Source organism: Ochotona princeps, chromosome 17 (assembly GCF_030435755.1).
Source record: "Ochotona princeps isolate mOchPri1 chromosome 17, mOchPri1.hap1, whole genome shotgun sequence".
NCBI classification, from domain to species: domain Eukaryota; kingdom Metazoa; phylum Chordata; class Mammalia; order Lagomorpha; family Ochotonidae; genus Ochotona; species Ochotona princeps.
The window spans coordinates 21067163-21082017 of NC_080848.1; positions in this window are offsets into that span (position 1 = coordinate 21067163).

Genomic DNA, 14855 nt, shown 5'->3' on the forward strand with positions numbered 1-14855 from the left:
TCAGGGACCCCAGGGAGACAAAGAGAGAGAGGAACTGGGCATGGGTGTGTAGGAAACAGAAGCCAGGAGGGAAGAAAGTTCCAGAAAGGACCTGGGAAGGGCTCTGAAATGGGACTGGGTGGCTCCACACAACAGGAAACGGCAAGCTGCCTTCCTGGGATGACCCCAGTCCTGTCCCCCACCCTGCAGGAGGTAGGAGTATGTGCTCTGGCAGCCCTGTGGGACAGTCCCAGCCTGTGGGTCCCAGAGAGCAGCCGCTGAGGACACCACAGGCCTTCGTGCCTGCCCCTGCGATTTTCAAGGACTGCTCTCTGACCCCCCTAAAGCAGACAGCAGCTTGCCTGTGCCCCCTCTCCCTACTTGGTCCTAGGGGAGTCTCCTCTTGCAGAGTGGAGAAGTAGAGCTGGGGTGGGGAGAGAGGCCTGGTGGTCGCTGCCCACTGCTGGCGGCTGCTCCACCTCTATGCTGAGAAGGCCTGAATGAGCGAGAGAGCCAGCAAGGAGCAAGCAAGCAAGAGTATGGTTCCTGCCAGTGGGCTGGGGCGGGGCGGCCGCTACTGTGCTGGGCCCCGGCTGCATCCAGGGCCTGCTGGCCTGAGAGTAATGGACACGGCGCAGGGCCTGACCCGAGGCCTTGGCTGCTGGCCCAGCGCAAGAAACACTGTGCGTAAATATTTGGGGAGTGAACAACGCGCGCTCCTCCCCACGCAGCCTGCTCTTTCTTCCAGCCCAGCAGACTTCTGTGTGGAGGCCGTGGTGGCCATCCCTCTGCCTGCACACTGAGCCAGCAGCCAGGGTCTAGGGGGTCCAGACTGTTGCGCCCACCTCCCACAATTCTCTCAGCCACGACCCTGCCCCATGCCGGCCAGCATTTCCTAGCGTCCAGAGACCCCAAGCCTTCTGTCTTATGTTGTGGAAGCGAAACCCCTGCTGGGCAATGCGCTGTTCCCTTCCTGGAACCCCATTCTTGGTCCAGGGGTGGAAATAAACCTCTATCCTCACGCCCCTACCCTCTGGGTCAATTGCCGTCCTCACCTTGCTCGACTGCGCCCTCTCCTGGACAGTTGTCTGTTGCCTGCCGCCTGTGCGGGTTACAGGGCCCAAGCTCCTCCTGATCCTCCACCTTCTACCCTGAGCGTCCAGGCCAGGGCACAACTCTAACCTTCCCTGCTTCCTCCCTCTCCTGCGGCCTGAATAAAAAAAAAAAAAAAACAAAAAAAAACAAAAAACAAAAAACAAAACAAACAAAAAAAAAACGGTTTCTGAAAGAAGAGTTCATTTTAACACACCCACCTGCTGAAAGAGTCAAGGTACTCCCTGTCCCCACTCCCAAGGCCTCATGGAAGACTGCAGATGCTGGGCTGAGCTGGGCTACAAGATGGCTGTACTCAGCGCATTTCCAACCTTGCAGCTGTGGCTAGAAGTCTGTGCTCATTTTAATTTTGTGAGATTCCTCTGGCCCATTTTGTTTGTTTATTTGTTTCTCGTATTTATTTATATGAAACGCAGAGTCAGAGAGCAAGAATTCTTTCTACTGGTTCATTCCCCAGATGGCTGCAACGACCAATGTCAGGCAGAAGTCAGGAGCTTCGTCCAGGTCTCCCATATGAGTGACGGGCACAAACACGTGGGCCATCTTCTGTTGCTTTTCCCAGGCCATTAGTAGGAAGCTGGATAGGAAGTGAAGGAGCAAACCAGCGCCCATATGGGATGCAGCATTGCTAGCTGAAGCTTAACTCTTTATGTTAAACTGCTGGCCCCTTTTGCTCAGTTTTTGGTCTGTAATACTGAGCAAATTATTCACATCACCTAATACCCCAGTTCCTTATCTGTCCAAAAAGGGGGCTGGTGTGGTAGCCTAGCTGCTAAAGTCCTTGCCTTGCACGTGCCAGGATCCCATATGGGCACTGGTTCATGTCCCAGAGGCCCCAATTCCCATCTAACTCCCTGCTTTTGGCCTGGGAAAGCAGTCAAGGACAGCCCAGAGCCTTGGGATCCTGCACCCACATGGGAGACCTGGAAGAGGTTCTTGGCTCCTGGCTTCAGATCGGCTCAGCTCTGGCCATTGCAGGCGCTTGGGGAGTAAATCAGTGGATGGAAGATCTTCCTCTCTGTCTCTCCTCTTCTCTGTTTATCTGACGTTCCAATAAAAATAATAAATTATTTTTAAAAGTTCATGAAATACATATATTTTAAAAGGGATTAAAAACAGAGAGATCCACACCAAGCATTTAGCATAAGAGAGGGTATATAGTAAGTGCTCAGTTAACCACTGTGAGGCTTTTTAAGACTCTACAGTCAGTTTCTTTTCCCCAAGTTCACTCAGTCCAAAGCTCCAGGAGAGGAAAGAATCTACTTTGGGATGGACAGGGACCCGGGGTCCTCCTGCTCACTCCCGCTGCTGCCCGGTGCCTCTCTCCCAAGGCCACCAGCCCCACCAGGCAAGTGCCCATCCCACTTCCCGGAAAGGGAACATAAACAACATAAACACAAATCGGATGCCCAAGGGCCCAAGCATCCTCTCCGGAAGCAGTGGGCAGCTAGCTGAAGGCTCCAATCTGGGTCAGGGAGGGTGTGGGAATTCTTAGGGCTTGGGTCGGGGATGGGGGTGGAGAGAGAAAAGGCTCCTCTTCGTGGAGGTTGGGGGAGAGAGAGCTGTGGTCTTGAGGATGCTGAAGGAGGCAGCTGCCCCTGCACAGGTGGGGGCCCAGGGCAGGGCAGTGGGAGCCACTGGGAAGACTCCTGCTGCTGACCTGCCCCACCCTAGTGACTGTTGACCTTGAACATCTTAATGTGCTTATTGGTCATCTGGATATTTCCTTGGGAGAAACACCTGCTCACATTCTTCCCCTAATTAAATTTTTTTTAGAATTTTTACTTTTGAGAGACAGAGCGGGAGAGAGTGAGCTCCCACTAGGTGGTTTGCTTCTCCACTGCCTGCAGCATTTGGGGTTGGGCCAGGCAGAAGCAAGAAACTGTGCAGGTAGGTGAGAGGGATTTAACCACTGAAGCCAGCGTCTGCCGCCTCCCAGGGTGCACAGCACAGAAAGCTGGGCTCCGAAGGGAGAGGGGCACGAAGCCAGCCTGCTGCTGTGGGCTCACGTTCCGCAGGCAGCATCTTCACTGCTGTCCCAAGTGTTTGGCCCCCTGCTTATTTTTATGTTGGGTTATTATCTGTCTTTTTACCATTGAATTTCAAGAATTCTTTATATACGCTTAATATAAATCCATTACCAGATATGATTCACAAAATTTTTTTTAAAGATTTATTTATTTTTATTGCAAAGGCAGATATACAGAGAGGAGGAGAGACAGAGAGGAAGATCTTCCGTCTGATGGTTCACTCCCCAAGCAGCTGCAATGGCTGGAGCTGAGCCAATTTGAAGTCAGGAGCCCAGCGCCTCCTCCAGGTCTCCCATGCGGGTGCAGGGTCCCAAGGCCCTGGACAGTTCTCAACTGCCTCCCCAGGCCACAAGCAAGAAGCTGGATGGGAAGCAGGGCCACCAGGATTAGAACTGGTGAGCATAAGGGATCCTGGCGCATTCAAGGCAAGGACTTTCGCAGCTAGGCTACCATGCTGGGCTGAAAAATGTTTTCTTCTGTTTTGTGCCTCTTTTTATTTTCATCTTAGTGTCCTTTGAAACACAAAAGTTTTAATTTTTTTTTTTTTTAGATTTTTTTCATGTTATGGAAAAGTAGATTTACAGAGAGAAGGAGAGACAAAGATCTTCCATTCCACATGTTTGTTCCACAAATGGCTGCAACAGCCTGAACTGAGCTGATTCAAAGCCAGGAGCCAGGAGCTTCTTCTAGGTCTCTCATGCAGGTGCAGGGTCCCAAGGCTTTGGGCCGTCCTCCACTGCTTTTCCAGGCCACAAGCAGGGAGCTGGAAGGGAAGTGGAGCAGCCGGGACATGAACTGGCACCCACTGGAATGCCAACACTTGCAAGGCAGAGGATTAGCCAGTTGAGCCATTGTGTCAGGACCAAAGTTTTAATTTAAAAAAAGAAGATTAATTAATTTATTTAAAAGGCAGAGTGAGAGAGAGAAGGAGAGACAGTAGAAAGCGGTCTTCTTTGCACTGATTTTCCAAACTGCCTCACAGCCAGAATGGCAGCAGTGCAAGTACTTGGGACATCATGTGCCACTTCCCAGGCATGGTAGCAGGAAGTCGGATGGAAAATGCAAAGTAGCTGCATTGAAAGTCTATGATCTGGTGTGTGTGTGTGTGTGTGTGTGTGTGTGTAGGGGGGTGGTCTCCACTTAATTCTTTTGCATGTACACATCTAATCCCAGGCCCCCAGGATGTTTATAAAACCTCAGATAACAGCTTGTGGGACTCTGGAGTGCAGGATGCAGCAGCCGGCAAAGCCATCTTACCAGGTCTTAGGCTGTGGGGTTCAAGGACACTCTCTCTGTGGAATCCTGCTCTGTTCCCAGCCCCTCTGCCCCTGATTCCACCAACATCAAAGCACACTGACAGAGTGCCAACAGGTAATTCACTAAAATAACAAGTTAGTGAGTAAAAGAATGAATAGAACTGCTTCGTCAGAGCTGGCAGGGACCCAAGTGACAGTGCATTCCAGGACGGTAGCTTGATGTGACGATGGCTAGGCCTCCATTGCACCCTCGGGGGGAACAGGGTTGGGTCGAGGCTGTGTTGGAACGCAGGTCTTGGCACCTCCTGCCCGGTGAGCTTGATCCTGTACTGGCTGTCCCTGCACTCAGCACTCGCTCACTGCCACCTTCTCTGTGCCCAGTCAGCGCCCTGGGACCCTGCCCTGTCTCTCTCTGCTCCAGGACGGCAGGGTGCTTAAGCCTGGCACAGCTTCTTCTGGGCTTCCAGGCCCTTCCCCTGCCCCCATAACCTCCTTCCAATACCCATGCAGGGCTACCTCCGGCCTGGGACCCAGCCCTATGTGTTCCCTTGGAGCAAGTGCTGGGAATGGGAGGTGGCAGGTGGCCAGGGGCACAGGGCGGGCCGAGAGGAAGGGCCCCAGGTCCGGTTCACTTCCTGGCACCCTTGTTTGCCGCGTGCCCCTGACTTCTGGTGGCTGTTTCCGCCCCGCCCACAAAGTCCCTGGCGGAGTGGGCAGCTGGCCTGGAATTGGAATTCTTCCACCCTCTTCGGTCTCAGCAGGGCCCTCCCCTTTGGGGCCCAGCAGACGGGTGTGGTGAGGGGGAGGAGAGGAAGAATCCTGTACCCCCTACTGCTGCATGGGCTCAGGCATGTCCCCAACCCAGACTGGGCATTCAGCAAAGGGGACAACATGGCTGACCCCACAGACTTGTTGCGGAGAAGGTCTGAGTTTGGGGTGGGGTGAGGGGGCAAGATGGCCCCTGCCACCTCCCATTCCCAAAACCATTGCCCATTGCTTTTTTTCATGCTGACACAGAGCTATGGTTGTGTACCAGGCCCTGCCCACATCCCTTCACTCTCCATGGTAAATTATTAACTCTGCTTTACAGGTAGGGAAACTGAGGCACAGAGAGCTTGCACGCACAGGTGACCCAATTGTGGCCGATGGAAGCTGAACCCAGCAAGAGGAGGGGCCATGGCGGGTGCCAATCGGCCTGGAAGGGAGAAGAAGAAGGGGCAGCTGGAGCCCTACAGAGGATGCAGCTGAGCAAAAGTCTGGAGGAAGGGATGAGCAGATGCCAGAAGCGTGCAGATGTGATCTGAGGCTTGGGGTTGCGTGGGGAGTAGAAGACCAGGACAAGTACCGAGCACAAGAGGAGGAGAAGCCCAGATACTGAGCTGCGAGCTGGGCTCAGGGCTTGGTTCTGTACATACCCAGGGTGGGTTTTTGGGTGAGGTCAGAGCAGAGGAGAATGAGTGGGCCTTCCAGAATCAGGTGACAGCCATCTCCATTGGGAGAGAAAAGGAAGGGCACCAATGCTGGGCCCCATGCCAGGGGCTTCCCATGCATGATCTCAGCTCATCCCCCTGCCAGAGTCCTTAGCATCAGTTGCCGCCTCCTTGCAAAGAAGGAAACAGGCTCAGGGAGAAGCATCTGGCGCAGCAGCAGAGATGCCCACTGGGACACCTGCCTCCCATGCTGCAGTGCCTGGGTTCGAGTCCCAGCTTCACTTCTGTTTCAGATCCCTGCCAATGGGCATGCACCCTGGGAGGCAGCAGGTGGGGGTTCAAGTCCTTGGGTCCCTGATACCCACATGGGAGACCAGAATGAGTTCTGAGTCCTTGGCTTCAGCCTGGCTGTTGCAGGCATTTGGTGAATAATGAAAGATCTCTCTCTCTCTCTGTCTGTCTTTCAATAAATAAATAAATAAGAAAACACTAGTGCTTAGAGATGAATCCATACCAGTTTGGGGCTCACAGTCCCGGGGTGGGAGGGCCTCAGTGCTCAGCAAAGTGCTAGGGCCCAGGCCCTGCTTGCACACTAATGGGGAGGGTGGGTATACAGCCATGGGACACATGCTTGGGACATTGTTCGTGAGTACAGAACAGAAAGCAAAGCCATCATAGCATGAATAGAATAGAAGCTTCTAGGGCTGCACCCTAAAGGGCTGGACCAGTGGGGGAGGGAAGGAAAGGCAGGGCTAAGCAGCTGGAGCTCAGGGTGCCAGGGCGGGGGGGGAGGCCCACAGATTTGGGGCCTGAGTGCTCTCTTGGCTGAGCTTCTCCTGGGCGCTGGAGCACCACAGCAGATGAGGGTGTTTGGCACAGTGTATGAGATCCTGCTTGGGGTGTCCAATCCCTGCTCAGAGAGCCTGGGTTCCAGAGCTGGCTCTGATTCCTTAATTAAAAACAACAACAACAAACCTGCTTCTCTATCTGTTTGAAAGGTTGATTCCTACATGTATGGCTGCACACACACTCAGGTAGGGAGAGAGAGAAAGATCTCAGCTGTATCATTTGCTGATTCACTCCACAAATGATGACAACAGCCAGGGCCAGGTCAAGCTGAAGTCAGGAACCAAGCCCGGAACCCCATCCTGGTCTCCCATGTGAGTGGCAGGAACTCGAATACTTGAACCCCTACTTGCTGCTTCCCAGGTACATTTAACAAGGAGCTGAGCTGGATAGGAAGGGACTCAACCAGGTACTCCGATATGGGATGTTGGCATCCTGAATGGTAATGTAACCCGCCATGCCACAATACAGTCCCCCTAGTTCTGCTTCTGATCCAGCTTCCTGTTAATGCGCACTCCAGGAGGTGCCATGCAGGAGGCCCAGATGGAGTTACAGGTGTCTTGCTTCAGCTTGGTCCCTGTCCTTGATGTTGTGGACATCTAGGGAGTGAACCAGTGGCTGGAAGATCTCTTTTTCTCTCTGAAATAAACAAAACATATTCATTTTCTTAACAATCATAGAAATACCTATAAGAATTTTCCTCAGCTAAGGGTTTGGGGTGGACCACCTTGGGGTCCTTCCTGGATTCTCGTCCCTAGCCAGACCTACATCTCTGCCTAGGAGGCCCTAGGGACCCCAGAGGCTTGCCAAGTCTCCATGGCTGTTACCCTCCACCAACCCCGCATCCCCTGACTCCCATCTGCTCCCAGCTCCTTCTCACACCTCCCCCAATTGTCTCCATGACTTCTCGTCCCCACCCCTGCTTTGGCTCCAGCCCTGCAGCAGCCCCAGGTGGGTCTCCAGCATCCAAGCAGAGCAAGGCAGTAGGCTCATTCTCGGTGTGAAGCTGCTGAGGTCCTTCGCTACCACACTGAGACCCAAGCCTAGGCAGCGGTGCCTCCTGCGCATGAGCTTCCAGTGGTCCCCTGTGCTACACCACTGCATCCGCTCCTTCTCTGTAGTCCGGAGGGAATCTGTTCACACTTGAACTCTGAGCCACACCTGTAGGAGCCCAGCCCAAAGAAAGTCTGCTGTTCAAGGAGTAACCATGACATCCCCTGGTCCCCAGGACTCCTTTCTCAGAGCACCTGGGATCTAGGACCCTCAGAGGCCAAGCCTGGGGTCGGTCTGGAGGCAGGCGAGGTCTCCTCCATCATTGTTTTGGCCATGTCTGGAACCCCTGCCCACCCCATCTGTCCCACTAAGCCAGTCTTTGTCCCATTCTCCCCAATGCTCCAACCCTTTCCCTCCTTTCTGCCAGCTTGACTCATTCCTGCCCTGGGGCCCCAAGTCTCTGTAGGCGATGCTGTCACGCCCTGGCTTGCCCTGCCCCTGCCAGGTAGGGCTCGCTGTACCCTCAGGAGGCAAGGCCCAGCCTGCAGGGGAGAAGGGCTGCCATACATGCACCCCTTCTCAGGCCAGATCTCCCAGGGCACCCCACCTTCCACATCAGACGTGTGCCTAAGCCCTCAGACTGATGGCTGATTCTTAAGTGCTGCTGAAACTTACAAGCAGAATTCAAACTGGCAGCTCCCCAGCCCTTCCGCAGCTGCCCCTCAGGGGTGAGGTGGCCCACAAGGGTGAGGTCAGCTGCCAGCGCCAGGGGGAGGCTTCAGCCTGCCTTACTGCCTTTTTGGTCCCTCTAGGGCAGGCATGGGGTGGGGGTGGGGAGGAAGTGAGTCAGTGGGTGCAGCAGCTCATGGCTCAAAACTTTCCTTTTCAACACACTGAGCCAAGACGTTTGTCCCAACAGGGTCCTGGGGTGAGGGAGGGAACAGGAGCTAGGAGGATTAAAGAGAGAGAGCTGGCTGGCTCTTTTCTCCAGGGCCATAAAGAGTTGATTGAGTTCAGTTGGACACTCAAGGGTTGGAGACCCACTGTGGTGGGGGCAGGGGATGGGGCTGCCCTGGGGTGGGGAAATGCAGGTGTCATCTACGTGGTGCTAACAGCTGCCACCACTGGACTGTGAGTTTGGTGTCTTTGTGTCCAGTGTATGGAGGAGGCAGCTGAGGCTAAGAGAGGCTAACTTGTCCAAAGTCCAGATTTGTAACCTGCCCATCTGTAACTAAAGCACCAATTCAGGCTGGAAGTCAGTGTGAGACCCAAAAGATTCAAGAATGACTGTGTGTGTGCATGTGGGTGTGTTGGGGTGGGAGTGAGGAAGGGCCAGACTGACAGAGTAGAAACTCACAAAAGAGGCAGCAGAAGGAGTGGAGATTTTCCCAAGAGACATGTGAGTACAGTGTGTTGCAGCCGGGGACCCAGCAGGTGCATAGGAGCAGTGGCAGGAACCAGCTCGGTGTGCTCACGGAATCCTGCTGAGGTTGGGGGCTGGGCACCAACACAGGGCTGCTGGAGGTGGAGTTGGGGTCTGAGGCGCCTACATAGACTGCTGAGGTGACATCAAGGAGTGGAGATGGAACATAGAGGAGAGATCAGCAAGGTCCCTGCTGTCACCCTAGAGGGGTCAGGGTACAAAGCACCAAACCAACCACAGGCTTTGCCCATGGTGGGTGGCTAGTACCCAGTGAGATAGAGGGGGCCGAGCCAGGATGCGATCCCTACTGCAAGGGAAAGTGGACAGGTGACTCCCCATAAAGGCTAGGGTTTCTAAGCCGTGGCCTCCATGGAGAATAGGACGCCCAGAGGTTGGTAGGGCGGGCTTGATGGGGGTGCCCAGCGTAGGGAAGATCAAGCACGATTCTACCAATGGAATGCAAGGAGCTCTGTGTGCCTGGATGTGGGATTGAAACAGGGCGAGGAGATCATGGGGGCAGGGCTTCAGATGAGCTGGGTGTTCTCAAGGAGGGTACTGAGTGCTGTTGGAGCTGCTATGGGGAAACGGAGCCAGAGGTAGGTCTGTGAGGTCCCCACTGTGGTAGGACATAAGGAGAGGGGGAGGCAGAATAGGCGGCAGAAAGCATTGAGAAGAACCTAGAGAAGGGACGGAAACGTTGGGCAAGTTGGTGGGCTTTAAGGAGATGGAGTGAAGGCTACAGCAGTGGGCAAGGCTAGTGGACATGAAGGAGGGAAGGGGGGCAGGAGATGAGCCCTAAGAAGCAGAGCAGGGGTGACTGCGGGGCAGGGGGCAGGTCACTGGTTGTGGGCCACGCTGGAGCACCCAAGGAACCTCCCACCATGGCTTGGCTCCAGCTCTCGACTCTACAAGGTGGACCATTGGAAGGGTGCTGACTAGGAAAGCCAGAAACTCCATTCAGGCTTCCCATGTGGCCAAAGACTTGGGCCATCTTCTGCTGCTTTCTCAGATGCATTAGCAGGAAGCCAGATTGGAAAAGGAGCAGCCGGGACACAAACCAGCTTCCATATGGGATGCCCGTGCCGCAAGCAGTAACTTAACCCATTATGCCCACAAAAAACAAAACAAACAAACAAGCAAACAAAAACACCACTTTGCCTTTCAAGTAGCTAAAAGTGAAGAAGCATTAAAAAGAAAGAGAGAGCGAGGGAGACCAGCCAAGGGGATAACTGTACACAAACATCAGACACAATGGAGACAGCACTTCCACTTTGATATTTTCTGCTTGGTTCTTCCGAAGCAGAGATCTCCAACTCACCTTCTGGATGGCACAGATAATACTATCTCCATCAGAGTCAAGCCATGAAGAAGGCAGCCAAAGCATGCAACTGGTAAACCATGACATCGGCTGCCTCCCGTGGGGCAAGCCTGGACTGGTCAGTCACAGCTATGACTGGACCAGGATTATGCCACATGCAAGCTGGAGCCCACTGATACCTGTCAACCCAGCCACTCCTCTAGGGGGCCTCACTGACCCATTCTCTACCCAGTGGACATATCATAGCCTCCAGGAGAAGGGTTAAGGTTAGGGATGCATACACCTCCCACTCAGGAGGAAAATTCACGACCAGGGGTCAGACACCCTCATGGCATTGTTAAATCATACCTAAAGGCACATACTAGGTATTCAGTAAATACTAGCTTCTGTTCTACATTCATACATAAATGAAACATTCAAAGTCACTCAGCCCCTTAGGCAAACCCATGTGAGTGCATGAGGGACCATGTGCATGCTATAGATCCTCTCAGGGGTCTAAGCTCCCAGCCAGGAGGGGAGCAGACTCTGGAGGTTGGGGCAGCAAGGCCAGGCCTTGAGTAGAAGAAATGACCATGTGGGGCTGCAGGAACCAGAGAGATAGGGGAGGCCAACAGGCAGAGAAGTTTCTGGATACGTGGGGCCTGTTCCCTGTGCCCCTCCCCCAGAAGCCCTGTTCCCTTCTCCTTAGCTCTTTAGTTTATTACTCCCAATGTCATTCCTCCCCTCATCCTTAATGTTCATGTTCAGTAAATAGCCCAGGTCTAGCTCACTCTCCTTCTCTCTGCCTCTGTCTCTCTGTCCAGCTACTTCAGCCTGGGATCCAATGATCCCAGCGACCCCCTTCCACATCCCACTCCCCTTCTCTCCTGGCAATGGCAATGTCACGCTGCAAACAAAATATCTTTTCCCACAGCCGCAGCACCCCACCCCAAGCACCACCCCACAAGGCAACATGGGTGTAGCCTCTGCTGCAATCTGCGGGCCCCAGATTGTGAGGCCAGAATGGCAACCTGGGTTTCCTGAAGAAATCCCCACTCACCTTGGGTGCTCCTGAGGGGGACCTGGGTCTGTGCTGGCACATAGTAGGTGGTCTGTGAATGTTCCAGGCAGTCGGATCTGAGCCAGGGAAGTGGCCTGCACTGGGCCTGCATCTGGGTCGCAGAAGAAGGAAACCTGATAAGCCCATTAGTGCTCACCACCCCAGCCTCCTTCCCCGTGCCTATAATTTGCATTCTCAATTCAAGTCAGAGAGAGAGAGAGAGAGAGAGAGAGAGAGAGAGAGAGAGAGAGAGGAGTCAGGGTTTAATAGCAGATTCCATCCACTTAATCCAACGCTGGATGTTGACTGGGGAATAGGCAGCTTCATCAAGGTGAGGGCCTGTACTCAACCAGGGACTTAACAGCTGCACTGCCTGGCGAGGGCTGTGGTAGCTGTTGCAGGCTGCTCATCTGCATGCTGAGAATTGAGGCTGAGAAGTGCAGTCTTCGAGGGGGTGAGGGGGAAGGGTAGACAGAGAAAGGCTGGTGTGGGCACCTCATGCGCAGGAGTCGCCTTTATAGACTACGTCCTCTTCCTAACTGGGACAGCTTCACCCTAAACCAGGCGCCAACTCTTCTTTCCTCTCTATGCTTTGTCTAGATCTTCTTCCTCCAGGGAGCCTTCCTGAACCTCGGCAGAGCCCGCCTGTGCTTGTTGCTATGAGCACCTGCAGAGATAGGCAGATCTACTCCAAGGTTTGCTTTAGATGCCAGGACTGGTGACGCCGCATGTGTGCACACCCAGAGGGGAAGAAAATGTTTACTGTTTACATGATTGAGGTCTCTGGGAAGAGCAGGGACAGCCTCTCAAACAGGGCCTCTTAAGCAGGTCCCTAATGGCCCAAGAGATCCAGGAAAGGAAGCGGGCCTGGCGGTTTGTGGTTAGGAGGTGAGTGTTCATATAGGAAAGGAAGTGGGGATCTCTCTCTCTTTCTCTCTGGGACACCACGCAGGCTCTCTTGTCCAGATGTAGCTCACTAGGGCCAGGAAGGGGGTAGCGAGGCCTGAAAGCCATTAGCAGGAACCAACACTGTGGTGTAGTGGGTAAAGCCACCACCTGTGACACCAGCATCCCATATGAGTGCTGGTTCAAGTACTAGCTGCTTCACACCCATCCAGCTCCCTGCCAATGATCCTGGGAAGGCAATGGAAGATGGCCCAAATGCTTAGGCCCCTGTACTCCTGTGGGAGACCCAAAGAAAGTGCCTGGCTCTTGACTTCAGACCAGCTCAACTCAGCTCAGCTCAGCTCCAGCCATTGCAGCCATTTGAGGAGAAAACCAGTGGAAGGAAGATCTCTGTGCCTCTCCCTTTCTCTCTCTGCAACTCTGCCTTTCAACTAAATGAATAAATCTTTTTTTTTTTAAGGTCACTAGCAAATATAGAAAGCTGGATGCAGACTCCGCATTCCACATGTCACTCATGTCCTTGTTCCTTTATGTCGGCATTTCTCTAGGTGGGTCCCAGCTCTGTGGGCAAGGGTTGCCACATAAAGTCAACTGAGAGAGAACATAAGGCCTTGAGTGATAATGTCACTAAAACCGGGGATTTCAGACCTCAATTGCATTTCTCTCCTCATCTCTCCAGCTCTGACTCTTGCAGATTCTGTATCTCCCCCATCCCCATTCTCCAGCTCCAGATCTGACACTCCCCCCACATTCCTCAGCCCAGGCCCACCCATAGCGATGGCCCCTGCTCTGGTTCCCACATTCCCTCAGGACACTCCCCCAGAGTGGAAAACCATCCGTCATCCCTTTCCTGCTCCCAGTCCCCGGCTCGGACATGCTGGTCGTTCCTGTTTGGGATGGCCATGGAGATAAGGCCTGGCAAAGACCCATTTGTCGTCACAAGACTTAGGGTGGTTGGGAGGGGGGAGGAATCCCTGCCCACTGTGCAGGGATTCCTAACTCTGGTCCTTATGACTCTGTCTGTGCCTCCATCTGCAGAAGCAAAGTAGAGAATCAGAAGGATGGGGAAAGAAGGGCATTGCCTCTGGTCAACCTCCCCATCTGGGTCCATATCCTGCACCTCAGTTTGGATGTTTCCTTACCCTGGTGTCTGTGGCCCACAAGGCAGAGCATGAGAGAGGCTGAGTGGCTCTGGAAGTCACAGCTCAGGATCAAATGCTGTCTTAAGGGCAGTTGGGGACAAGTGTCCTCTTCCCAGCCACCGCAGAGAAAGCTGTTATCGCAGCTGCTTTTATTTACGCCCTTCTGGTTGTTGACCAATATCTGTCTGCAGTCTTGTCTCTTAAAGACACAGCTGTGACCTGTGGCTTCCATCCAAGCTCGGCCTCCCATAGGCTGTGTGACCTTGGCCGTCCAGGTAGCATCCTGGGCTGTATTTCTTGTAAGTCAGATGGGCAGGATGATCCTGACCCTTCAGGGAAACTTGCTGAATGAAGCTAGTGTGCCCAAGAGATGATTCGTAAACTGTGTAAAGTGGTGGTGATAGGGGATAATCCCAGCTCTGACTCTAAACTTACTCCCTGGACCTGTCAGGAGGATTGTCAAATGTCCATTGTTAGCATATGAAGTCATAAGAAACACTCCAGGTTTGAACACACAGGACTAAAATCCTACAAGGTGTCCTTAGTTACATGGCTGTCCCTCCCCGGACCTCAGGTTGCTCACCTCCAAGCAGCAATAACACCTCCAGGATCGCCAGGAGCCTTTATTAGTAGGTGCAAAGCACCGAGCTCATGCAGCACGTGTGTTTAACAGGTAGCATCTGTCCTGTTGTTGCAAGAAGATAGAAAAGAATGCTCAGGAAAAAAATGGGTGGTGTTTGCACTGCCATCAGACATTGAGTTGGCCTCCAAAAGTACATAGTGAGTTCTTGCTGTTCCTTTTCTGTCGGATTCTAATAGGAATAATGAATCCTCTGGGCCCCACCCACCTACCACCACCTGGCACTACCCACTGCACCCCTGCGAGACATCCTGTCCAGCAACTTCCAATGGCACAGGCTGAGCCTTTGTGGTAGGAACAGATCACTGCGATTCCGTGGGACGGGGTCCTAAGCAGGCGTGGACAAGAAAGAGCTCTTGGTGTTTGGGTCCAGGTCCCTGGCCACACAGTTGGCTAAGGACGGACTCACTTCCGCTGCCGCCAATACCGTCTAGAAGCAGAGGGCCCTAGGGGAAAATGTTATCTTTTTCGCCAATTACAATTAGCGATGTTTGATAATTACCACTGCTAAGTATCTGTCTAGTTTTGCTGTGGAGCCAGTCCCAGCTCGCATCGGGTGGGTGGGGGCGGGTAGATCGTAGAAACAAACCTTCACAAAGGCCGAGAATGGGAAAGCACCCAGAGATAGCCAGCCACCTCTCCAGCGCACACAGCGCTGCGGAGGTGAGCCAAGCCTTCCAGCCAGTCACGCGAGGAAGATGGTTCTCAGATGCGCCAACAGCCGGCCTCTCCAGCCCGGA